We start from the raw sequence: 26,521 nt of genomic DNA on the forward strand, positions 1-26,521 counted from the left end.
TTTTCTTTGTAAAGAACATGACTGTATCTATACTAATTCATTCATTCATAGGGAGTGGGAGGTGTATTATGTCAATCTGGTAAAAAAATACAAAGGACTAGCCAAATGAAGGGCCAGCCCAGACACACCTCATTTCTGAGAGCACTACATTAAAAGCCCACTGACAGCACAGGAGCCACCAAACCCTTTCACAGATGGGCAGTTGCCAGTGCCTGACGTGTTCTGCAGTACAAGACCTGACAAATCAGCACATGGAATAAATTTACCCATGCCCAGAGCTCGTCAGGTCTTTGGCAGCTGCTGCAAATAGCTGCACAGGGAGCAAACAGAAGCACTTGTGTGTAATGCTGTCTTCCAGGCTTGTCAAATTCACTTTAAGAGGAAATTCAGTCAAACATCACTTGTACGGCAACTGCCTACTAATTTTCATGCACTTGAGTATTGCAAGCTAATGTCATTTCCCTCCTTCTTCTCCCATCACTGCTCACTGAGGAGTGCTCCACCAGCACACAGCAAGGCATCCCGTGGGATACAGGAATCATGCTGCTTAGCGTGAACCACTTCTACCTTTGCGCTCAGGAAATATTTTCAGTCACATTCCTTTTCTCCCCAAACACCTGCATCAGTTCCAGCTAGATACTTCTTACCTGGGATCAGCAAGGAAACATAGAAAGAGCTCCAGAACCTCCTAATAAATGTAGCCTCAGATTTTCACCAGCTATGGGTTTTCTCCTACATAGAAAGCAATAGCGTGCATGAATATCCCAGTGCATGTTCCCCACTTACCAAGTTGTAAAGCACAGCATGGATTTTCTAAGAAACTAAAGTGACATACTGGTTTGTGATTTAAAACTATTTGACAACCAAGTCCTGTAAGAAAGATCTAATCTGTGGCATTTTTGTCCAAATTAAGTCTAATAATGCCAAATGAGAGGCTTTATGCACCTCTGGAATGAAACCTGAGCAGCATGCAGAGAGCAGCCGAGGACTCAGCCTGCCCTGAAATCGAACCTTGTAGCACAAAACATGGAGGAGAAAATCAACACACAAGGTAAGTGACCACAGACACAGCCTGGAAGTAAAAAGGAGATATGAAACAGAGAAAAATAGGCACTTTCAGGGCTAATATCTGTTTGCTTTAGGCAGGTACCTTAGGAGGTGAGGAACCACATGGAGGGCTGGTATCTGTCCGCAGGGAGCTGGGGCCCATTCATTCACTTGGTGGTATCTACATTTAGGCAGAAGAGTATGGCCCTGGTGAATGAGAAAAGATCCTTTCAGGCCTCATCAGGTAACTCTGCTCTCCGTATTTCATTTCACAGCAGGATTCCCCCATCCCAAATTAAAAGGCAGTTTCTTTTGCCAATCCACATGTGCCTAGCAGAGAAGGGGCTGCCCGGTGATGAGGCGAAGGGTCCGTATGTGTCCGGCCACTGGGACCCAAACCAGAGTGATTCAGATGAAGGGAGAGGAGCTGCCTCTCTCCACACAGCAGCTCTTCCCTCCTCCTAGCCACACAGGCATCCAGCAAGATGAATAAACCGTGCCACAAAGCCAAAGGTCCCTTCTTGCCTCTCTGCATGGATGAATAAAGGCTCTCACTGGAACCTTAAATATTTTCACAATCAATCTTCTATATATTAACATCCGATGCGTGTGGGTGACAGACCAACTATGTTTTTTCCGAGAAAGCTGACACTACGTCTGGCTGTCTCCCATGAAAAAGTGATGAAGAATGCAAGCATCTCCAAGGTGCATCCAATACCAAAGTCAGGCTTCCCCATTGTCTTAATCAGGTCTCTCCACCACATCCACTGCGAGGAAAGCACAGGTTCTCTGGGCTTGTTGGGACTCAGACTGGAAATGCTGCACACAAAGAAGTCCTTAGTTTCCAGATGTTTTGAATTTTCTGTATGTTTGAAAAAAATAAAATGACTCTCTAATACTGAGAATAGTTAGTGATATTGGATTTGGAGTATGTGGGGTGGGGACTAGCCAAACTAAAATGAGCGGTGAATCTTTCACTGGTGTTTTACACATGCAGAGAGAGAACAAAAAAATGTGGCAATTGTTAGAGGAATTAAATATCCCACAAAATAACTAACTGTGCAGGAAACTGGCTTTAGTTTTCATTCCCCCCTTCTTTTCTGTTTTGTTTTGGTTTTTTTAAAGTCTTTCCCATCTTCCCTTTCTTCTTGGAAAAAGGAGGTAAATGAGAAATTAAAAAACTCACCCTTCCCCATACTTCAACTTTTTACAAACTGTTCTGTCTATCCGTAATGAGCCTTTTCTCCAGGTAGGCCCCAGGTAGCCTTTGACATGTTTTAAAAACTCGATGCCTACAGTAAGGTTCCTAATTCCATACTTCCAGCACCAAAAGTGAGAGCTGGTTTTAAATAATGCTGTGCATGCAGCAACTCCCAATAAATTTCACACCCCTGCAAAAGTCCTGTTGTCGGGAACTGTTTTCATCCTTTCATTTGCAGGTTGCCTTCATTACTTCCTTCTCTTGGGTCACAAAAAGGCTGCTAGTGACATCTTCCATTTACCAGGTGCAGCGGTATAAACTCCACTAAACTTAATGTGCTTAATGTAGATACTCTGGATTTGCGTTGCTGCAAATGAGATCAGAATTTGTCCCAGCCGCAGGAGCCAAAAGGAGGTCAAATGCTTTACATACATTACCTCCTCCTCGGCATGCTAATGATGTGCAATTTTCAAATGCTTTTCCCCAGACACTGCAGTTCCAGGAACAGCACTAAAAGCACTAAAATGATACAAGGCAGACTTCACCAATGGAGCAGGCATGCGACCAGCAAAGCTACCAGCCTGACTGCAGCAAACTTTATTTTTGTGAGTTGAGAGAGGAAAAGATTTGCCAGTATCCAAAAGATATCAACAAACCCAACCTTGCTGATGCTGCTATCATAGAATGGTTTGGGTTGGAAGGGTCCTTTAAAGGTCATCTAGTCCAACCCTGCTGCAATGAGCAGGGACATCTTCAACTGGATCAGATTGCTCAGAGCCCCATCCAACCTGACCTCGAATGTTTCCAGGAATGGGGTATCCACCACCTCTCTGGGCTATCCCACATACTGACCACTGTAATGCCTTTCCCACCTCCCAGAAAAATCAGTGCCAACCACTCCAGCAGTCAGAAGCCACCTCGGCCATGAGCACCTTTCTCCACCAGCCAAGAAGCCGAGTGTGGTGAGAGGCCTGCGATGGCACACACACACCAGTGGGACACACTCCTGGGGCACAGTCATCCCAAGGTACTGGAACATGGCCTGTTCAGCAGCCTTAAATCACAAGTGCTGCTCTGGCTTCCACTTCCCTTAAAGTGGACAAATACTTTGCCTGATTTTCAGTTCAGCCATGTCCTGCCATCTGTTCGTGCTTTTCCTGAGGTTACCTGTGCAGCTTGAGCATTTGAATGTGGGCTGAAGCACATGTGGTTTTAAGCTGGATGTTAATTAGAAACATTTAGTGTGTCAAACCCATGATTAATGCATAGAGTTTCAAATGAAAAGAACCAGAGTCTCACAGATCCGCTCTCCTTCCCTGCTGCAAGACTTTGGGGGGGGAAAGAGCTTTTTTAAAGCAAAACAAGGTCAGAGGCTTGGCCAGTGTAAAGCAGCCTATTTATATTGGAGGCAAGGAAGGCTATTTGCTCCATCTTAAAATCTGGCCTGAAAACTGTAGACTCCATTAAAAATAATATGAAAAATGTCACATTACTACTCTGCTTTGCTTTCTTATTAACAAGCATAGCTGCAAGGCATGATTAAGGGTGCTCATCTTTCCCATTGTAATTATAAGGTATTATTTGTAATACCATTTTAAACTTGCCTCTCAGTAATCCACTGAAGTAAATGTGATTTCAATTCACTTCATTACTATGTTTTTAGTGTCAGAATAATACAGAACTGCTTTGTTTTGACCAGTGGAACAGACCCAGTTTTCGTGGGGCAAAAAGGATTGTAATGACTGCAAAAAATAGAGTGAGAAACAATGAAGTATTTTGGGATTCATCAGATCCAGTATTAATTCCATGGCTTGCTTTTTTTAAAAAAGCACAGACCGTTTAGCAGATGAAAGCTGCCTCTCACCTCTGCTGTTCTGAACTTCCAGGACTTCACCAAAATGTGCAAGAAGTTTCTTCAGGTCAATTTTGGGACAGCTTTGCTTTGGCAGTGAATTGCAGAGCTCCAGATCTCAGAGGTCCAAACCAAATATGTTTTGAATTTTGCCATATATCTGGCTTATTACATTCCTGATAAAGAGTCCCAAGATACTACTGTCAGTGAACTATGGAGTGTTTCTCAGGAGCAGCATAAACATCCGATAGCACATCCTTTACCGAGGCTATTCACCTCTTACCACTGAATGCTTAACAATATTCTGATAGGGTATCTGAAAAAAATAGTGGGTGACCATGAAATGAAAGGCAATCGTATCTACATTTACACAAGGCAGCAACTTAAATTCTGGCCTATTCTAATCATAAATTTTCTTAATATTCATTAAAACTTGTTATTTTGATGTAATTGCCTATGAATATTTGCAATACACTATCAAGTTTTAAAGCTGCTGAATGCTTCTCACCCTCGCTTGTTTACACAACTTTGCCAAACTAATGATTTGAGATGAGATTTTACAGGTGAACAATCTGCCTCCAGCAATATTTTCTCTTTAATTTACATCTAAAATGACCTGCCCCTTTCTGGGATGGGGATAGAAGCAAAAATAACATTCTTCAGCTAAGTTAAATAGTTCAAGCAACCCTTCCCTTAAAAATTCCTCACTGCCTTTCCCACTTTAGAGCAGGCATTTTATTGGGGATGTCCCTGTGGTTGTCCTTGAGAAAACGTGGGCAATTTACAAGCTTTTGTAAAGTCAGAGTTTGCACAAGCTCAGAAAAAAACTACATCTGCAGAAACCTCAACCCGTCCGGGGCACGTTCCAGCCCGGAGCACAGGAACGGACTTGGCCTCTCCCCAGCTCCAGCGACTGCTGCAGACCACAACAGGTTGGGGGGCTGGAGGAGGGTGGACAGGGTCTCCTGTTACAAATCATTCCATCTTAACTCACTGTCCCTCAACAGAGCATAAAAAAAAAATATCTTTGTATCCTGCTACCACAGGGCTGCTGAGCAGGAAGTGTTAGAGAGGTTTTTGTGCAGAGGTCCTACTCTGAATGGCACCAAGATCAGGTAAGAGCAAAGTCAATGCTGCACATCACCATTCAGACACATGGAGGTGTTTAGTCCTTGCAAATAAACCCATATCAAACTAATCCTCCTTGCTGATGCTAATGAGAAAGCCCAGAACATGATCTCTGTTGAACTGGAATGAGGACCCACAGCGCGGATCATCCAGACTCAGCAGACAGAAGCACCCAGGCGCGGCATGCCCAGGCATGGGTCTGAAAAAGTGATTTGTGACGTCCCCATTTTGAGTGATCCACCTGAATCATTCGGAAGGGGGATCAATAGCTTCAAGTCAGTCAAGGCCAGGCACTTCCCAAAAGTCAGCCCCACTGACTGTATCAGGAGTTTGGCACTAAAAAAGTCAGAGCACCTGGCTCAGAAACATACAGTTCAGCATAGCCAAAAAGAACAGACTGACCCATTAAATCTTCTACAAACAGCACTGCAAGAGCCTTTATATTCTCTGAACCTTCGGCAACCTTGAGCAAGCATTCAATTCAGGCTGGTTTCTAGAAGCTGGCAAAATTGTGGGGCCTCTTTTCTGCTTTAAGCTGGCTTGTTTCCTCCAACTGTGCACACACTTTAAAGGACGACTTATGGTACCTGAGACTATGGTCACTAAAAATAAAGCAGGCAACAGGAGCTAATGGACTGCAAACACAAGCTGTTTCTAGGTTGCAAGTGAAGGTACTGAAGCGTTTTTCCTTTCTTCCTCTGCCTTCCTTCTGGTTTTTCCTTCCCCAAGTCCCTCTTTTCTTAACCTGAATCCCTTAATCTCAGTGCTGATAATTGTAATCACTCTAATATATAGCCATCTGAGCAGCTCAGAAACGTCCATCTTGGGCCAGTCCCTCTCATGGAGGAAGAATAAATATGAAAAGCACATGGACTCCTCCAGAATTTTAATTTGAAACAAATACGGAGTCAAGTGAGGATTAATTACTTTTCCACTGAAGGCTGGCTTTTGTTGGGGGTTTCTGACTCCACATTGCTCTTTAATCAAAGGAGGAAAATGATGATGGGGGGCGGCAGCTGGAAGAGCTGATGGAGATGGGCTGGATTTTCTCCAGACTCTACCGTTCTCACCCACGACCAGCGCTGTGGTTAACATATCAGAGAGATGATTCCCTCCTTCGGCCTCTGTTTTTTTGCAAAATATCCAAGGATTATAGGGGGTCAGCACAGAAATACACTGCACGGCAAGTGCCTCTTCCAGGGAGAAATGGCATACAAAGAGGCAGGCTGACTGCGCTGCAGGGCAAAAGGTGACCATGAGAGCAGTGGCTGTGGTGTGTGAACTTCTTCCCCAGGGCAGCAGGGCAAAAGAAACCTATTTTACAAGCAGCAGAGTGATGATGGGCCTTGGGGAGAGCTGATGAGCTCATTCATGCTTGCAGTCCGTCAAAATTTGAAGTCTTTGATGGGGAAGTCAGGATGGGAATAAGAAACCAGTGATTGCAATCTGAATTTGTACTACTCTACACCTCAGGTATACAGGACCTTGGCTTTCCAGTCATGTACCCAATTAGAGATTATAATTTTTAATTAACTTCCTTAGCAGTTCTTGAAGGACCACAAATTTCTCTAACAAGACAACCCACTTCTTATACAGGCCAGGATGCTTTCAACATTGCAAATGTTGAAGGCTGACTCCCTCTGCCTATCTACACAGTGGTGACTCTTAGTCCACCAAATGCAGAACAGGTGAGAGAGGTTTGACTAGAAATGTCAGACCCACAAGTGAATCTGGTCCACAATATAGCTGACTTTCTTTCAGGTGAGTATACTAAGGCAGAAAAACAGGCATCAATGCTACCTTACAGTAGCCAAGACCAGGAGTGGGTTGCCATACATCAGAGCACCCTTGCCTCTCCTGGCAGGTGCTTCTGCACATCTACTGCCAACAGCAGTGGGGGCATCTAGCCCTGAGCTACAGCATGCATAAAAGCAAGAAGCAGGCCTGAGTACAAACAAATGCGCTAATCTGAAAATCCAAAGCATAAGGAAATCTCTAGCCTAGGATGAGAATAAGGTGACCCACTCCAAGTACAAGGCGACCTGCTTTTTCCCCATTTCTGGTGGTTCTGATCCTCTGATTCCCCATGCAGCCTCACTGTGAAATCCATTTGAAACATCAGAGAGAGCCTGTGCATCAAACTAAAATAAATTCTTCTACCCACCCAGCCTCCTTATAGGCCAACAAAAGGCTCCCCCCTTTCTCTGCTATACCCATTTCACTGCCCTTTGGCTCAGCAGCTCAAGTACTTCATGGAAATCAAGCATGTGTTTGATTCCCTTGAAAATCCAAATTGAGATGCTTGAGTTTATTTTATTCTGCTTTCTTAAACCCAAATAGAAAAATAGGTTTATACACATAAATAAAAAAATAATAACCTGCCATTTAAATCCTGTTCAGGCAATTAGTTCAGTGCCTAGCTCTGTGCTAATGCAAACGCCTTTCTTTGTTTGTTCCTATTTATACTGCTCTTTAAAGTTCATTAAAATCACTGCTGCTATCTCACACAGAACAACTGTTCAAAACATCAGTGTCATGCAGTCGGGAAATTTATGCTTTGAAGTTCCCTCCTTTATTCATTTTTATCAGGCTATTTTCTCCTTTTCTTTTTTTCTTTCTTTTTCTATTTTTTTTTTCTTAATGACTAAACCAGTTTTATGCTCTTCACAGTTATTCCAAAATCTGTTCCTCCTGACACGGAGCTGATACATCATTCCTCGCTCATAACCCTTTTTCTCATTTTCATCATTTCTCTCCTCGCTTGCTTTGGCTCTCTGCTAAGTCCATCACAGCTTTGTTTTTATATCCTCGTCGCTGTATTTTATAGCCCAGTAAAACCTAGAAAGCTGCTTCAGAAAACACACATGCCAGCCCTTTGATGTTTGTGTTTGTGTGGCAGCTTGCTGGAACGTGTCAGCATTCGCACAGAGACAAAGCCCCGGGAACCCACCGGCTGCTGGAGTCAGCCCTGCCAGACGCGGGGCTGCAGGCAGTGGGCAGTGGAGCAAAGGCAGGGACAATAAAAGGGGAACAGGTGAATGCTTTCCTCTCCAACCCCAATCGAGATGAATTGCCTTTTTGCCCCAGTCCCCCACACCACAATGAAGTGCTGTGGCTCTTCCAGTATTAAAAGCTCCATGGAACAGAAGAGGCGCCTCACCCAGGGGATCAGCCCTGGGGCCAGGACTATGAAAATGCTTCTTGCCTTTGCTTTGAGCGCGCTGCTCCCCTGCAGGCTGCCAAAAAGAGAAAGGCAACATCTATAGATAGAGACCATTGCTCAGCGATGAAGGACAGCCAGTGCAGGTCCTTGGCAATGACAGAGTCAGGGCCAGGAGCAGGTGGAGGATGCTTGTAAAAATAATGGGGATTTGGCTGTGAGCTGGCTGGAGAAGGAAGAGAGGCGACCTTCGCTTTTCTGTATCCTAAGAATTGTGTTTGACAGCTTTGCACCAAAACACCTTTCTTGTCCAGGAGGCAATGTCCTGTCCCCCTCCACCACGTCTGCGGGGAGCCATGAGACAGTATCTCCAAAGGCACCTACAGATTGTCTCCACTGTGGTGAAAGACAACACATTCAGCTACCATAAATCCATTTTAGCAGAGACTAGGGGAACCCAGCTCGATTACAAACCTTGCCTCAGCTTGGAGCAGGGTCACCCTGTGCCAGACCTGGGACAGAGAGGTGCTGCCCCAAATGCTTTCGTGACTAAGCAGACAACTCAGAGGGTGCAAGCAGAACAGCACTGCAGAAGAGTGCCTGATCTACGGTCTGAAAATAGACTAGTTTTAATGAACATTAAAATGAGAATTATTTTCAGACTGCTGCTGTATCTGCCAGGTGACACCCCTGCTCCTGGGTACCTGCACAAAGCCCAGCTTGCAGAGGATTGGGAGGAGAAATGTGGATTGATCCTGGATGTGTCCATCAATATAGTCCAGATCACTGACTATCACCTGTTTTAACCAGCAGCTTGCTCTCTTCTGCTGGTCTTCAACAGATTTTGGATTAGACATGGAGGCTTACAAAGACCAGATTACCTGTATGACTATTCAGACCAGATTTGTAGATAATTTTAGTTGTATATGCTCAAACTTTGTTTTGAATAAAACAGTTTAAAAATACTGTTCAAGCCAAATACAGGTTATGTCACTGTGTAATTTTGCAGCCATGCCCTTTAGAAAGTGATATTTCCCTCCTACCCAGAAGAACTGGAGAAACTTATATACTGAGAATGAGCAGAAGACCTCTGTCAGGAGCCAGAATTGTTTTTCAGCCTGCAGTAATTAACGAGTGCTGTAGACCATCACTTAATATGATACAAAGAGCACTGCCAAATCTCAGGATTATATCTGGAGCTTTACTCTCAAGTCCCCTGTGTCTGGAAACATGTGATTTTAAGAAAATCTCAGCCTTAATTTTTTTTAAATGCTCTTCTGAATTTTACGGCTGCAGAGGAAAGCTCAAAAACATGAATAGTAAAGGCTATCAAAAGCAGAACAAAGAGTTCAGTATTAATGGATTTATTTTTTTTAACTTTTTCTTCTAAGCTGTCTCTTGAGTTGAGGGCCTGATTCGTGGTATTTTGGCCACCAGCAGTTGGTGGTGCTCAATATGTCATAGTAAATAACGAACCCCGTGAGACATCCCTTAGTAGTTTTAAAAACAGTTCTGGCTCCCAGACACGAAGAGTCAGTCAACGGCTGGGACATGTTATCACCAACGTGTTAGCACCTTGCACAGAGGAGACACCACCCCATTTCTTCCAGGACTCTTGAAAGAGGAAAACATTTTTTTCTCCACTAAAACATGAGTAATGCTAGCTGTGAGGTTACCTCATTTGGCTTAGCCAGAGTTAAACAGTTCCTAGTTCCTGGTTTCAGTCCACAGCTCTTTCAGCTCATCCACCACATATCAAATGAGAATTTGAAGGGCAAACTTCCCTTTCTGGTGAGCCAAGGAAACCCTGCCCAGTGCCTGCATGGGCAGACACATAACAGTGATGCCACGCTTAGCTCTCCCCGTGGATTGCCGTCGTCTTACTCTCCTGATGACAGCTCGGGAGCAGTAGAGAAATCTAATTTCTCAGCATCAGATTTACGGCTGAAGCAGGCCTATCTGACAAGGGAAGGCATTGTGCTTATTCAAGCTGATCAAGAACCTGAGAGCAATTTCTATGGAAAAAAGGTCTGCTTTAATAGACAGATATTGAAAGCGAACTCACAAATTGCTTAGGGCTTCAGATGAACAAAATACAAGAAGGATTCGATTTTCAGCTGCTTCCCCTTTCTTCTTTCCCCAAACCTACACCGGTCTCAACAGTGATGTGGTGCCTCAACAGCCCTTAAGCACCCATGAGACTCTGCCCAGACCTCTGTGCCCCTCATTTTCACACAACAAGGAAAGCTGACAACAACCATCCACAGTCTGATCTAGCTTGCACACTCTCCAGGGAACAAGTGTCTCCAACACGATGTCCAATACAAACTCGATGACATCTATTCCACCACTACTATAACACACTGCCACAGCAAGAAGGCAGCAGGTAGTGAACCTCATCTCCAGGAGCCCATGTGGGCCAGTGCAGTTGGCAGCACCCATCTTACCAGCATTGGAGGCAAGGACTTTCAGAAAACCCTACAGCATGTGGTGGGTTAAGCTCAGAGCTTGCCCCCAGTAAAACATAGCAAGGGTTAACATCGGAGTGCAATAAATGCACTATCAATTTAGTCCAGTTTTTACAAGGCTAATTCGTCTGCCTTTTCGAGATATTCTCCACCAGGGTCCTGAACAGGACCCTGAAGCAGGGGGTGGATGGAGACCAAGTGTGTGAGCAGCGTTTTATGGGGCTAAGTGAAGGGGCATGAGTAGGCACTGGCCCCCTCATAACCCTGGAGAAAAATTCTGAGTTGAAATGCCTAAAGCAGGCTTGACCTGCAATGGGATGGAAAGGTTTCTGCTCTGGTTATTGTCAACCTGGGTTTGGGTCCTAAATGTTTACCTCTCTGGTTGGAAGCCCAAGGTTCAGACTCCCTGACGGTGCAGGTGCTGATGGACGTACAGAGAATTTCCAGACAGCGCTGGAATCCCGGCCACAGTGCAACCCTCCTCTGATTTACTGAGCTGTGCAACGGTCAGGGACAGATCCCATCCCTCCCTCTGCTTGCAGCGTTACCACTTGCTAGCCTCCGATAATGCTGTGTCTCGCCCAGAGGTGCTGCCTCCAAACATACAGACAAAACCCAAATTGATAGCACTGCCATCAGAGGTCTCCAGCTGCAAAAGCTGATCCCAGTTCCCTGCCTCCTCCTACACTCCACTCACCAGTGCAGGGTGAGGTCTTTTCTGTGCTAGCTCCACACCGATCGTAGCAGTTGCCTGGCAGTGCTCACCAACTGCAACACAAGGTGTCCTTTGGTGGACATTCACACACTCTCTCATGTCCTTCAAACTCTTCTGAAGGACTCCCTTGGTAGCATTGCTCTCATACTAGCCCATACTCCAGGACATGGAGGGTTGCACCCAGTAGCAACACTCTACAAACCGGGATTTTGGGGCTGCCCCATCACACAGGTTAGATCCAGGCAGGCCACCAGCTCAGGAGCCTCTGGTAAGGAGCCTGCACATGAGCTGTGCAATGGAAAACGAGTAACCGGAGCTAACACTGCAATAATACCTCTGAGAATAATCACACACACTGAGCTCCTACCATGTTGTTTAAAAAGCCAAAGCAGGCAGCAATCCAGATGGAGCCACATGGGAACGATGCAGGAATAAGCACACGAGGCCCCTCGCTTGCACAGACAAGACATAAAACAGAAACACAGTATTTATTTCACTCTATACTGGGCTGGACTGGAGCTTCTCATCCCTCCACTCGATGGATTAGCAGCCACTAACAATGCCTCTCGAGGCAAGTCTCAGTTTTGTTTCCAAAAGTTTATTCCGTTTGTAATTTCTCATACCTGCTAATCTCTCCTGGATGTCCTCAGCTACTCCAGAGCAAGGGTGAGGCTAAGCCACGTGCCGCAAGGCTCGCTGGGTCTTCCTTCACCTTGCTGCCTGCCTGTCATCCCTGCTGCTGCTCATGGAGGCAATGCAAAGACAACGGATGGGTTTTGGTTGCTCAGCTCCAGTGCTTCTTTCTGTGGGAAGGAAAATCAGTGGGAATTTCAAGAGCATGTTGAATGCAAGCTCAGATGGTAAGTCAGTGTCAGACTGTCCAGAGGACTTGCATGTGGCTACAGCCCTGCCTCAGGCATTTCCCATGGCCCCAACTGCTCATCTTTGCAGCTTGAAAGACCCTTCAAAGTCACTTTTGCAATCTCATGACTGCTTCCAGAGTCCATATGCTCCTTCCTCCCAGCATGAAACTCCAATGACCCTTTTAAAGAACAAAACCAGCACAGTAGCACTCAGAAGCAACCCTACAAAAACTAACAAGCCTTTGCACTCCAGCAACCACAGGCCACTTTCTGGGAAAAAGGCAGGATATGGACACAAGGGAAGGGATCACACAGCAGTTGCTGCAAAGAAAGACTCCAGTTTCCAGCACAGAAAGGTTTCCTATAGACATAAATAAACCCTGTGGCCATGTCTTTTTGGTCATGGTGATAATTTCCTCAACTCCTGAGCCCTCTTTCAGTAGACATGGTACCTTTTCCATACAAAGCTCATCCCACCTCATACTTCAGGCTGCTCCTCAGCCACAGACCTGAAGTGACAGAAATGATGAAGCCGTATGGCTGTGTGGTTTCTGATGGCAAAAACCCGTGCTCTGATGCAAAGCATGGATCTAGAACTTTTATGACATTCTGGAATATAAGACCCTCCAACTGCTACTCATAAAAGGAACATGAAGAACTGCTTTTCAACACCATTCTCCTATTTTCTCCCCCTTTCCCTTTTTACACTCCAAAGGGTGAACGACTTTGGCTCCAGTGGAAAAACAGAGAGGACACCAGGAATTATTTACTTATTGCTGCCTTTTCTTCATCAAGTTTTCCTTCTTTAGGACTTGGCCCTGGCTGGTTTCCCAAGCAAGAACTGAGAGAGGCAACAGTTCATCCATCTCTATTCAAATTACTTTTGTACTGCATTGAATAATTGTGCCTCCATTTTACTCCAGGGCTAAAGGTAACTGACTTAAAGGTGATTATCTTTTGTTAATAGCCTGCATTACTGAGCAAGATCTCGGAATTACCTTTGTAATCCTTCCCCACACTTTAATGTTGCTATTATTATTAATATTGCTCTTTAAAACATACTTTTCTCCTGTCATGTGAAGGCAGTGACTGCTGCTTCCCAGGGAGATGGTGAAAAGTCTGCCTGATACTATCAAGCAGGAAGAACCCAGTGCATCACGCCGCTTTTTTCCTTAAAGGCGGGGGCAATTTGAGTCCAGCCATGAACAAGAGGCATTTGATTAAATCGATATAGGCTGGCTGCAGCTAGGCTTCCACAGTCAATACAGACACCACAGCTTTGGGAACATATTTAACCATTCTGTGGGATTTTTACAATATGTTTTATCTTTTAAATAAGCCCATTTCCACCTTGCCATCCCACTGCAAGCCCTGGGGCTCAATGGGCACTTGCACCAGCAGCCTTTCTTTCCCCAGATCGGGACTGAGATACCATCACAAATCTGGTGGATGCAAGTCCAACCTCAGAGGCAGCATCAGTGACTTCAGATTTTTTCATCCTTTTCAGGATTTAGAAGAGCTCATCAACACTGCTTCAGGAAGGTCTTTTACCAATCCAGCTCACACAGTGCTAGTGAAATACCCCATCAGGAAATCCCAGCACACCATAAATAATTGGTATTAGGCTTATATTTTTCATGGCCCAGACTTTCTGCAGTTTCTGCTCTAACAAATCACATTTGTCAAGCTTTCCCCACATTGTCTGCTGAACACTGAGCACCAGCATTGTTTGACGGGCATTTGCTGAGCACTCAAAGGACAGGCTCTGGAAGGACTTTGTGCCCAGCACTACTGCTAGGGCTTGAATATACAGTATTTCACAGGTACCTGCACACTGTGTGTTACTTCCAATGTCTTCTATCTGTTCTGTCTTCTCTTCCTTCTGTATTTATATTATTGTTTGCTGCCTCCCATACAGAAGTAACTAGCTTGAAAGCTTGTGGAGAAGTGTATAATTTGGTTCAAGCCAGGCTAGCATTTTCTATCATCATCTGTGTTGCACTCAGGTGTGTAATGTGCAAATTCATCAGTGTATTGCAGGCAAAAGGTAAATGTCTTGCTATTAAAGATAAAATGTTATGAACTTTTAAAGCTAACTATTATTATTAAACAGTTAAACATCCAGAGGTGGAAAGAAGAAATACCTTTCCCATACTGAACTTTAAGCTGTGAGGTGCATAAATAAACGATGTATTCCTTTCACATAAAATGCATATTAGAATGCCATTACTAAGCTCAAAACAACAGGCATTCAAAGGTAAGGAAATAGCCATGCCACCTCATCAATTAATGCCATACTATTTTTCCTGCCACATTTGGTGCCAACTGCTGCCTACATGGCCCTAAAAGTTTAACACAGCCTTGGAGCCTGTTCTCTATTCACCAGCAGCCAGCTCCCACAAGCTCACCTCTTTTTCTGGCATCACTGCTAGATTACCTTGGTATGCAAGGTGAGCAAGATCTGTTTTGTCAAAGACATCAAAATAGCATCTTTGGTAGAAATTTGAGGCAGCATCTTCCCACTTGCATCAGTCCTAGTGCATAGTACTTGAATGTCACAATAGCAAAGAGAACCGAGCCAGGAATTGTCACCCACCAAACCCCACAGGAAGTTCCAGGCCAGTCTAACTAAACCAAGCCCTCCTGCAGAGACAGCTGGCTCTCCTCAGACAGGCAACAGGTGACTAAATGTAGGAGAGCCAGGAGAGATCATATCTCCCTGCCCTCCATGTGCTCACACTGCAATGCTGTTCAGAGGAGGATGGGTCTGATCCAGACCCACCTTCCAGTGCAACCAGAAACCTGCCACTTTGTCCAGGTCAGGCTGGGAGATGAGATTGTGTGAGGCTACTGAAGCCACCTGGAAATTTAGTTTAACTCTCTGCTCTGACCTGGATCTGGGTTGGAAGCTAAACTCATGTGCCAGAAATACAGGAGGCCAGATCCAGGATGCAAATATCCCACACAGGTGCGCGGTCTGGTTCTGCCATCTCCCCTTCAGCCTTTCTGTCAGTGCACAAGACACCAGTCTGAGTTTCTGCCAAAAAAAGGGCCCCATAAGCAGCAGCTCTAAAGGGAAAGGGTCTGAGAGCAGCAGGGAATGACCCCCAGCCTCTGGAGAGCAAATGCAGCAGCACTTTGCAACGCAAAATCACACAATTTCTGGAGAGCTGCACATGTCCCCAGCCCACTGCGGCTCTCCAGGCAAGGGAAAGCCACACTTCAGGCTGGAAGCACCTTCCCATACCTGATGAGTTATGCAGTTATTTAACAACTCACTGTCTGTCATTACTTACAGCTTTACACATAACCAGAACTTCCTAACTGGCTGTGCACATTATGGCCATGGTCACCAGCAAATAAACGCCCATGGCTGACGGCCTTATTTCTATGCAGAAATTCCACCCTGGAACTGAATACAAAATATTTAAGGTTAATCATTGCACTTGTCAGATGGTTAAATCCACTCAGCATTTGACCTCTCATCTTGCCATGCCCATTTAGATTAAAATCATCGGGGCTTGCCCTGCCCATAGCACCTTATCATTCAGCAGAGGCTAGGCTCAGGTGGATAAAGTGCTGATATATATCTTAGGCCTGGAAAAAAAACTTTCAAATAGCTTCCACTGCAAAACTTGCATTTTTGTCCCTGCAATCAGACCAGAGTGCTATCCGGAACAGTTGTTTAGCTGGCCCAAAACAACGAGATGGGCAACAGAGCCTGTAACACAAAGCCCCATTTCTCATATTGGTTTTCAAGTAGAGTTAAGCAAGTCAAGGGAAATGGTCTGAGCAGCAAGGCGGAAGAAAAAGATATGAGAAAAAAAAATGCAGGAATGTCTGTTTGAGAAAACAGTACTTGGCTTCTGAGAATAAAAAGCTTACTAGTCAGAATAGTCCTTCCCCAAAGCAGAAATTTTCCAGTGTTCCCATAAAAATGAAAGCCATAAAAAAGGATTTTCAATTCCAAAACATACACATTTTCAACTGAAAAGCTTTCAAATGTAAATAGTTTTGTTCAGCCATGATGTTCTGGCTTTGAGTTACTGATAAAGCATGGATGCTTTTAGAAAACAACAGATACATTCCACAGAAATTTGTATTTAATTAAAATACCTTTTTTTTCCTTTCTTTTTTTTTTTTTTTTTTTTTTTAAATCAAAGAAAAGTTTTGGCAGGGAAGTTACAACAGGCTTAGCTGTGGTTAGGACTTTTGAATGTGGCCAGGACTGACTTAACTTCACCTCTGAATGACATCTGTCCTTTGGCTTCAACAGGACATTGCCCTGCACCAGAATTGAGACAAGGGGTTTTCTGACCCACAAAAAAACCTAGCAGTCCCAAGTTTGATGCCCAAATATATTATTAGTGACAGGAAATCTTCAAGAAGTTCACTAATTCACTTCAACATCTACATTTTGATAACTTGTCTAAAGCTGCAAGATCTGGAAAACAAGACTGAAAATCCCCTAAAGCCGGGCCCTCAAGAAATATTCTGCATGTCTTTCTCTGAAGCATGTAGAAAAACCACAAGAATAGCCTTTCCTCAAGGTATTTTGAAACCTCAGCTCCTAGTTGGATTGGAGAAGGGCAGAGGCAAGCGGAAATGAAAATCATCTGGGGAAATGTTCACAAGGCTGCTTAAGACCTTGTGGAAGCCTCTGTCTGGATTTGGATGAAAGATGGAGACAAGGGCAGCTTCAGGGAACGAAGGAGATTAGAGGCAAAGAGGCTGTTTGCATTTTAGCAGGAAACTTCAGCAATCTTGAATTTCAAAATGGCTGAGAAACGTGAAATCAGACCAGATGCACTCCCACCAGCAGCTCTGATGGTCTGAACTGGAAAAAGTTCTAATAGTACCTGAATTTAGAGGTGGGTATGGAATGAGACCCAGCTCTATTCTTCAGTCTCACACCTCGTCTTTAACCCTCATCCCCATGAACATTTTGTTGTCCACCTACTTTCAAAACTGAACAACTGAGCAAAATTCACTCTGAACAGGGCAAAAAAAGGAGATTTAAGTCTTTCCCCTTTTAAAAAAATGTCTCAGATGACTGTCAGCATGCATGCAAATTACATGTAAAGGAGGCCCAACTTACCTAATCAACCCCTTCCCTGGCACCAGGAAGCTGGTTGCCCTATGTCCACATGGTGTTTCTTGGGGCTCTGGCAGCTCCTCTCTCTGCCACCAATGGGTACCAACACCACCCCCCAAGTTTCTAGGGCCTTATGCTTGGCTTACCAGAAGCCTGCTGGCTGAAGATAACATGAACTATGGGCCAAACATAGAGCAAATGTTTTGATTTACAGAGTTTTGCTGTGGCAAAAGTGCCTGTGCAGGTGGGGAGGAAGCAGCCTGAAAGGGGGGTTTCCTTCCTCAGCGCCTTCCATCTGGCAAAAAGCTGCGGAAGTCATCTGACGCCGGGTGGAGTGGGCTGGGAAGGACCCCATGTCACTGGGAACAGCCATGGCTTTGTACAGCTCGCCGTGTGTTTCTCCACGGCTGACCCCTGAACTCACAAGAGGAACCTCACTGACTTTGGCTCAATCGCTTGCTCACGGGCAATGATGACAACAGCTCTAGATCTTGCCGCATACCTCAAAATACACATCCCCACTGCAGGAAGGACAGAGGACCAGCATCGTTACTCATGTCTGCCAATGATGACGGGAGGCAATGTGTTGCCCTCAGAACGGCTGATAGACCATCAGCTCCCATGGAACCATGCCAGTTTACACTGAGGCAGATCTAACTTTGCTCCTGCACAAGACAGAGTAGAAAAATATTAAAGCCTTGTTCATAAATTACTGTCAACCTGTGACAAGGGTTGTCCAAGCTACAATGAGATTAATTGCTCGTCATGATTCCATCTCCGTTCCCCTCCCTGCCTGCTCCAGAAGTTAGAGGATCTGGAATCCATAATCCAACAAACGTGGCTTTTCTTTTCCTTTAACCTGATGGGATTTCAGATGGATCAGCTGCAAAAACACTTCAAACCCATACACAATCTTTCAGAAAATCAGGAAAGGGCTGCAGGGCTCCCAGGGCAAACAAGTACCTAATTATGCAGGCAAAGATGTCATGCAATTCTATCACCAACTAACTGTTATGTGGCAGATGCCCCTCACAAATCACTCCTGCTGATTATTTTTATATTTTTCTCTGTCTAGTCACCACGTGCAGCCTAAAACAGATCAGCATGTAAAAAACTCACTGCTCTGGAGCACCACTAAGACTCTCCTTCTCATTGGGGCTGGAACTCATACTGAAAATGGAGAAAATACTGGAGGGAGCATCAACAGCAAAATGACACCACTACGATTATTATTTGACTTTAAATTACTTAAAATACATCTTAACATTCTAAAAACACATGCAGTTGTTGTAATAAGAAGGGAAGGGCTGAGATTTCACCTGCATATAAAACCACAGCTCCTTTTACTGCTCTCCAGAAGACAAGTAATCTGCACTGGACTGCATCTGCAACTGTCTTAAAACAACAAGTAAGAGACTAAAAAATGGATGCAACTCAAATGCATTTCAGTAAATGAGAGAGAATCTGATCTGGTTCAGTCTGAGCCCAGACCATTGTGTATGCAACAGATCTCTGGGTAGAAACTAAGGTGAGAGTTTAAAGTGCAGATTGTCTGGAAGATGTGTAGCAGTGCTACTACAGGCATACTAACCTGTGCACAGTCACGCCTCAGCACAAAATATATCACTTCCCACACCAAAGCTGCCTTCCACCAGCTAAGCTTGGATCCCAAGTGTGACACACAGTGGCCTGACTGCAGCCACTCCAAAACTCTTACAGAGCATTTAAGGATGTAAGGTTTATTTAGCCAGTGAACTTTTCAGGACAGATGATGTCTCTCGACTACCTGCATGTACAGCATGAAGCACAACGGGTCTCTCCTCCTGCTTGGAAACATTACACAGGTGATGCCACAGCACAATTTATTACCAACATTGCTCAGGCTTTCCCATTTTTAGATGTCACCACTTTTTCTAAGCTTTCAGCTGCTCCCGAGACAGGAGGTGGCAGCAGGTCAGTGTGGTTCAGTGCTTTCCTTACTATTGACCTCCTCATCCATTGTGAACACAAAAACTTGCCTGCTCCCACCTCCACATTTACCGGAGCCCCTGCTGGCCTCATGCTCTGCAACCTGAGCCCTTTCTGCAGGCCATCAGCTCAGCCTTGACTGTTCTCAGTAGGAACCACATAGGCTCCATTAATCATCTTTTCTCCAAGTCTCTAGTTTTCCGCTCAGCCTCCCGCCCAGCACTCGAGCATCCTGTCTTCCATGCCACTCCTGGGCTGCGTCCAGGCCAGCCTTGCACTCACATGCTGACTTCTTTGCACCATGCACATCTGACACCATTTATTAAGCAACACCATTTACTAAGCCGCAACATGCTGGGCTGCACCATATCTCTTTTCCTATTCAGATATAATTCTAGCAACAATCTAGATGAGATCACATATAGAGGCCTGTACTGAGGACCAAATGGCAGCACTAGATGGTGAAGTGCCACAGATGTTTGATATAGCTGTATTTTTAGCCATTCCCTCCCTTCCCAAATCAAAACAATAAGAGGGGGCTTTCTCAGTGACTTTTGCTATACAATGTCTGCTAGACTACAACTAGAACCATCTTCTCATGAAACCAAAGGTTTGAAAAGCCAAGGTACAGACTGGCATGACGGGTTTGAACACTCTTATCAGCTGCGTTGGCATCATTCACTGGCCTCCTGGAGAGATGACAACAACAACTTCTCTCCATTCAGGAATAAGACTTCAACTCCTCCAAGGCCCCAGGTTTGTGAATGGTGCTTCACAGCTCCCCTGCGTTTTCCACATCCATGCAAAACTGCGGCAGGCAGGCAGACAAAACACCAAACCCAACAGAAAATGTGATCCTCTCTGGGGAAAATTTCAACTTTTCAGCCAGAAAGAGCAAACTGTGTCCCAGAGTGCTTTGAACTTAATGAGGCATGTTATTTTTAGCTTTTATAGATGAAAATGTCATTAAAAGCAAACATATTTCTGGGGAAAAAAAGCTAAATACCCTGCAGTTTGGACTTTTTCTAAGGCCACCTCTACTTTCAACAGAAGATGATGGGTTATAATAATAATAAACACTTTGGGCACCTTTTTCCTTTCCACACAGGGCACTGCAGTGTTGCTTCCAAATAGATAACAATATAATTTCTTTCCATTTAAGATCCATTTGTTACTACCATGTAACTGAGAACCTGGTCTTCTCCTGCCAGAACGACCATCTGAAGTCTGGCTGAAGAGGCAGCACATGGAAACCTAACACAAGGCAGATGGCTCTGTACCCAGTCAGGCACAACAATAATCAGTCAAAATCCATACTCATAAATTGAACTAAACGGAAAGCTCTGTATGGGCAAGGAAGTTAGTTCATTTTGGGGTTAGTTTTATTTGTCCTAAGGGCTACTGGCACAGAGGATAAGTAGGAGGGTAACTCAAAATCAGTCTTGCTAGGAAGCTTTCATCCCAGTGAAAATATTCATGAGCAAAATAGTTTGCAGAAAACGATCATCTGGTGCCTGGGTTTGAATTATAAGACCACAAAGTTAGGCTCTGACTCCATCTCTGGGCATTCAGGCACTCTGCACCAGAAGCACTTGCAATTCAAAGATGCAGTATTTCAGTGCCAGTAGAAATCAGGCTTCTTTTAATACAGGGCCTAAAGCTGGATTTAGGAACCATTCTGGGAACCACATTGTGACCATTTTTGCTCAAATCCTCATCCATCTGATAATCTTCCACCACTTCTTCAAGAAGTATCTGCCAAAGTAACAATTTAATTACTTTATCCATGTGGATCTTGCCACCTCCTTGCTCTCCCCAGCCTTTCACTCTCATATATGTGGCTCCTCAGAACTCACAATGTGAGGAATGCAGAATTTTCTCCAGAAAAAACACATCCATCTCCCAGGGCAGGGAAATCTGACTCAGTTGTAACATTAACAAAGCCTCACATGGACAGATGTGAAGAAGGGGGACATAATCAACATTCTTCCCTAGGTCTAATCTGCTGCTGCACTGGTGCTGATCCCAGAATCCATCTGAGCAACAGCATTACAGTGGCTCCAAAGAGGTGTAGCTGGAGGAGGGTGAAAGGTTCCAACTCCACTTTACAAACCTTTCACTACAGAGGCAAATGCCCATGCCAAAACTCTACACTTCCAGAAGCTTCCAGATATCACTTCCCCTCAGCCCCCACATCACTGGGGTCACAGGAGTATCATTCAGGGTTTGATTTACCAAAGGATTAAAAACATCACTGGGAAACATTTAAACCAAGCATATATTGCATTCACAGATATTTACAGGGAGGACTCCATGATCTGTTTTCTGTTTGCACCCTTTCCTGAAGAGCAATCCGTAACCACATCTGTGCTATCATCCTGGCAGCTGCAGGACACAGGAAGAACCAAAGCATAGGTGGGAAAAGAGCAAAGGGCTTGGATGAGAGAGTGCCCGGGGTCTGGCAGCATCCTCTACCTGCATGTGGGGTAGTGAGGACTATCCTGTGGAAAGGAGGTGCCTCTGGGACACTTGTTCCAGTTACCGCTTGACTGGTGGCCAAGATTCTCAGTTCCTGGACTCTTCAGGATCCAAACAGGGTAAGACAAATGGGAAGGCTGAAAGGAGCAGTAATTCCAAAATTATGTATTAAATACAGCATCTGTACATACGGGTGCTTAGGGAGCATGGAAGGCCTCAGGATGTTTTTGGCTTTCTTCTGAAAAAGGCATGCAATGAAGTCTTGCTCAATAGTAGCTCAGGAAAACATAATTTCTGACATGGGTGGGCTCTGAAGCAGAGCTTTAACACTATTGACTTTAACCTCTGCCTCTCTGGAGCAAGTCTTGATAGATTTATTCTAAGCACCAGGTTAGATTCCCAGATGGTGCCAACCAGCTTTTCATGGAAGCCAGTGGAGCTCTGCCAGTCTACACTAACTCTGTATTTACAAGGATTTTTGATAGGCAGAATTCAGAGATTTTGAGAGGTCCAGATTATTAAAAGTAGCATTAAATCAGGAGGGTGAAAAACAGGGCGATGGGCAGACAGATTTCAAGACACTATTCATGAGCCTTTGCTTTAGAAGAACATGAGCCACAGCCAGAAAAAAAAATCACACATATGGCCCCACAGCCTAATGCCAGGAGACCAGAGAGTGAAGTGATATCTACTTTATCACTGTCATAAATAGATGAAAATCCAGCAAATGCTTCAAGAGACAAACCCCCCAGATGTTAAGAGGGAAACTGCCCTCAACTTCTACCCACTTTGGATCAGGCTTTAAAAAAAAAAATAATTAAAAATCAATTTTTTAAAAGTACTGAGGTGAGTAAGGAGCAAATTGGTAGCCAGTAAAGAGCCCCAGAGCACCCAGCCATGCCCCTGCTGTAACTCAAGTCCTTTACAAACCACTGCCTCCACCGCAGCAAAGGGAGAGCCAGCTCTGCTCTTGGGCAGCCTTTTTTATCCATGCAAATATGACATGAAAAATTTCAGTCCATAACTACCTTGCTAAATAGCATGTAATAGGTAGAAACAGTTCAACACACTTTTCAGTCTGTTTTCAGTGCAGATTAACTCACAAATTGTGTCTCTGAGCATCCCAGCACGTACCAAGCTTTACTCCAGGCAGAAGTGAGATCAGCATTTGCTCTATGTGTTTTTCCAGAAGGGCGGGGGGCTGGGGGAAGACATTTGAAGGGTGGCATTCTTTTTAAAAAGGGGTCAACAACAGGTCAGCAATACAAGAAAATAGGTCATGTCATCTTAATTGGGAAGTCATGAATTTGGGGCTGTCCCCATCCTGGTAACACAGCAAGGATCTTTGTTCCAAGCATTAGGCAAAAGCCAGCACCGTTAGCCAAAATAACTTTTCAAGCAAACTCTCATTGAATAAATCTTTTACACTGAAGGGAACATTTTTCAGTACTCTGTTTTTTAACACCATTAACTTTAACTGTCAAGCCTGACAAGTATGGAAAACTGTTTTCTTACAAAAGTTAACATAAAAAACATTTTCCACTAAAAGGAGTTTTTCTTGCTACACATTAACTATCCATTTTGCCATTTAACTCTAATTGCTGTTTTTCTCCATTCCAAATCTTTTTTCCTCTCCAAAATCTGGACTTTAAAGAGTCTGAGTAGACAGGCGTTAACACTTGTTTTGTAGAAGTTCTGTAACATGGATGTATTGTAATGAACTAATTATATTTAAGAGAAGGATCTGGGAATAACCATGACCGATTAATCACATTCACTTATACACTCCTGTTCTTTTTTCCTACTATTTCCAAGTGTCTAGGCGAATTTTTCAAAATATTCAGGAGTCTAAAACCATTTAGGGACTTTCAGAGCCAAATCACTATGTAAATTAACAGCCGCATTGGGTAGAAAGGGAAATGGAGTGGTGATCCATTAGGACATCAGCTGACCAGTGGGGACATGCTGGCTCAGCAACCTGCAGGCACATGTCCTGGGAGGGGTTCATCTCTCCTGACTTTACCTTCTGAACATTGCATCTAGTCTCAGGTGTCTCTTTAGTAAGTGGAAAGCATCAGTACCTCCTGGTGACAGTGTGGGTTGACAGGGGACAAATCTGTGCTGCACAGACTGACGTTAACTGCCTGGGTGCGTGTGCTGTGGGAGTCCCTGCTGCTCCCAGCATGCTGCAGTAACAGGCTAGATTATGAAACGATAAAGCCTGAAGTGATTTAAGACATGTAACTTGATTTTTAAATGTCCACACTAGTGGGATTTGTGTTGATTTACCTCCATATGTTTCTGAACCAAGTTAAGTGGCTGCACAAATGGTTTGGAGATGTCCCCTAAAACAAGCTCCCAGGAGATGCAGTGATGCGAGAAGCCTGTCAAGCCACTTGTCTGCGTGGATGCACTTCTCGTCTCAAAACAGGTGAAGGAATCAATATGAAGCTAAGTGAATTAATCTGTATCTGGAACGCTTTAATAAATAACAAGGTTTTCAGAAAATTCAGTCCCCAGTTCATTGGTTCTTCCAGAAATCCTCATCTAAGCTGGTAAGAAACAAGTAGAAGTCCTAATTTACTTCTAGATCAGCCTATTTTTGTGAAACTACCTCTTGTGTTACACTGTGACACACAGGCAGCTGAGCTGGTCGCATACGTAGTGTCAGGGGTTGTTTGATTAATCAATGACAAAACCAGATGAGACCGTGATTTTAATTTCTGACCCCCTGGATAACTCAAGCCATAAGACTTCCCAGAACTGATCCTTCTAAAACTAGAGTAGGTATTTTAGGAAAAGAAAAACATGTAAAAATTTCCAATGAAACAGAAAGCTTCATGTTTCTTGGTGCACTGTTGTGAGTGGTTAATTGCTCTCACTGCTGAAAATGTGTTTTATGTCTAGTCTGAGTTTACCTACCTTCAGTATCTCTCACTGGTTTTAACTGCATGTTTGTTTGCTGGACTGAAGTCAGCCTTTTTATTGTATCTAGGTTTCTCTCCACCAGGGTGTTCAAGTCTCCCCATCACCTTCCTCTTTGTTAGGCGATGCAAACTGTCTCCTTCAGTCTCTGGTGGGTAGATGTGCTTTCCAATCATTTAACAAATCTTAAAAACCCTTTTTCTCAATTCTCTCCAATTTATCAAGGTCTTCCTCAAACTACCAAAGCCACAACTGGAAACTGCAGGAAGAGCACCGTCCTCCTAGTCTCCTATAGTCCTCTTTTTATACACCCAAGGATGACATTTCCCTTCTTTGCCACTTGGCTGATGGTCCCCACAGCTTCACACATCTTTTTCAGAGTCATCAGTTCCCAGGATATGGCCCAGCTCTACATGGGTCCTATTAAAATACATTGGTTATTTTCATTCAGGTTACTAATGGGATCTAAATCATTCTGCACTGGTAATCTGTCTTTTATTTCAGTTATGTCTTCTTCAGATTTTGACCTCATCTCAAAGATAGATCCGTGATAACTCCAGGACTCCATTAGAAACACCACTACTCACTGACAAATTCCCATTTAAAACTGGAGACCACAGCAGTTTGTTATCCATTTCAGAGATGCCTAATTGGTTTTCTATCATTCCAGCCTTGTGTAAGAACTTATTGATAGCCAAAGGCAATACTTTCACAGGACCACAGGGTGATTCAGGTTGGAAGGGGCCTCGGGAATTCACCTAGTTCAACCTGCTCCTCAAAGCAGGGTCAGCCATGAGATTGGACCAGGATCCTCAGGCCTTTCCAGAAATTTATCACATCAGTACTATTACATTTATCAACACCACTTGTAATCTTCATGGAAAAAAAAATCTAATTAGACAAGAACTATATTCTATAAGCCGGTGTTGATTGACACTACTTACATTAATCCCTTTAATTCTTTACTAATTACATGCCCTATCAGCAATTCCATTATTTTGTCTAGGATTAATGTCAGGCAGAAAAATCCATAGTTATGTGAGCCACCTTGTTTATCCCTTAAAAAATAATGGTACAAAACTAAACTTCTTCCACATAGCTGTAACTTGCTGGTATTTATCTCTAATTAAGAGCTGCTATACAACATTCTTTCAATAAAAAAGGTGTTTTATTGTTAAAGGACATGATCACACAGCCTCCCTTTTCCCCGTAAGAAACAGAAATATTTATTGAACTCTTCAAAATTCTGTACAATATTACTAACAACACTATCATTTTCATGTAGCACTGATCTATTGTAAATATAATTATATCACTCAAGAAAGAGAGCTGCATTTCTATGGGGATTTCGTTTTGAAAACCATATGTTGGAGCCTTGTGCTGCAAATACTAAAAATGTGCTCAGAATTCCTAAAATTATACTTGAAAATATCCAGACACAAAAACAATCGCATCTAACATAGAAGAAATTCTATATTAGGCCTCATTTTTACAGATCAAGGGGAACTGATGACAGAATGTGAAAATATAGTAGCAGCTTAGGTACAAGAGACTGATTTGATTACATTTGTTATGTGCAAATAGAATAAAGTCCAAACGAGTAATGTATCTACTTGATGAT

General features: G+C 43.9%; 1 long non-coding RNA gene across 1 annotated transcript; it reads right to left on the reverse strand.

Annotated features, from left to right (window-relative positions):
• Positions 1 to 647: 647 nt before the first annotated feature.
• Positions 648 to 1,898, reverse strand: LOC126043839 (uncharacterized). Its single transcript, XR_007507525.1, has 3 exons — positions 1,670 to 1,898; positions 1,151 to 1,254; positions 648 to 732 (listed from the first exon to the last, which is right to left on the reverse strand). It is a non-coding gene; the product is annotated as an uncharacterized LOC126043839 (long non-coding RNA).
• Between the last annotated feature and the right edge of the window lie 24,623 nt (positions 1,899 to 26,521).

The sequence above is a fragment of the Accipiter gentilis genome, chromosome 10, assembly GCF_929443795.1.
Source record: "Accipiter gentilis chromosome 10, bAccGen1.1, whole genome shotgun sequence".
NCBI lineage: Eukaryota > Metazoa > Chordata > Aves > Accipitriformes > Accipitridae > Astur > Astur gentilis.